The sequence below is a fragment of the Arachis ipaensis genome, chromosome B03, assembly GCF_000816755.2.
Source record: "Arachis ipaensis cultivar K30076 chromosome B03, Araip1.1, whole genome shotgun sequence".
NCBI classification, from domain to species: Eukaryota; Viridiplantae; Streptophyta; class Magnoliopsida; order Fabales; family Fabaceae; genus Arachis; species Arachis ipaensis.
The window spans coordinates 105,420,427-105,421,348 of NC_029787.2; the positions used below are offsets into that span (position 1 = coordinate 105,420,427).

Genomic DNA, 922 nt, shown 5'->3' on the forward strand with positions numbered 1-922 from the left:
ATTAATGTTAAATAAGGTAAGTTCTGGCTGTTTTTTTTTGTCTACCTAGCGTCAATAATACTAGAGATCAATATGATTTTAACAAAAAATCAGCCAATTTCTACGTAAATGGTACTTATACTAGGAATTAAAATGTTTCTTTTCTTTATAAATTGGATGGTTCTGAATCTATTTTCTGATTTATCATGTTTTAGGTATTTAGAGAGAGAATGAGAATGAAGAGACAAAAGCTAATTAAATCAGTTTTCGTAATTCACGTTACAATGATACATCTCCTCCTAATTTGAATATGGTGAAACATTTAATAACCAATATTTTAAATTATAAATAAATAAAATAAATTACTATATTTATAATTAATTAAGTTATTCTATTTTTGACTGATTTGGAGTTGGTTCATATACTTTTCCTTATAACATAAACCCCATTCTTGTTTCCATCGTACCTTATATTAACAGTTTTGATTTGGTTTCCACTTAATCCTAATGAAATTATTTGGAGCATAGTTATTGTCTCTTACGTACCTGATAGACTCCATATATATTCCCAGGGGCGCTTCCCCAATTAAACCAGGGAATAATCCGATGATTATGTCTATCATGTACATCTCTACCTTAATTAATTAATTAATTATTTGTATCGTTAAACAGTTTAATTTGTTCTTTACTTCTATTATCGACCACATGCATATATATAAACGCAAGCATATTAACAAATCTATATACTATAACATTCATCGTCCTCTCAATTTAACAGAGACCGAAAACCCTGAATTAACTTAAGGTTATCCAACACGGTTGTTACTGCCTCCATAGAGTGTGAAATCGAAACCGAAAATTGCATTTCAAGGCCTTAATTTTCATTCCAAAACTAAAGGAGCATCCGATCAAAGGTATGAATTATATGGATCACTATTCTATAT

The 922-nt window shown here is 29.1% G+C and overlaps 1 protein-coding gene across 1 annotated transcript in view; it reads left to right on the forward strand.

Moving 5' to 3' along the window:
- The window catches only part of LOC107634579 (protein LURP-one-related 4), a 6,120-nt gene continuing 5,949 nt past the window's right edge, over positions 752-922 (forward strand). The window contains exon 1 of the mRNA XM_016338010.2: positions 752-892. The gene's annotated coding sequence lies outside the window, so the exon portion shown is untranslated. The remainder of the gene's footprint in view (positions 893-922) is intronic.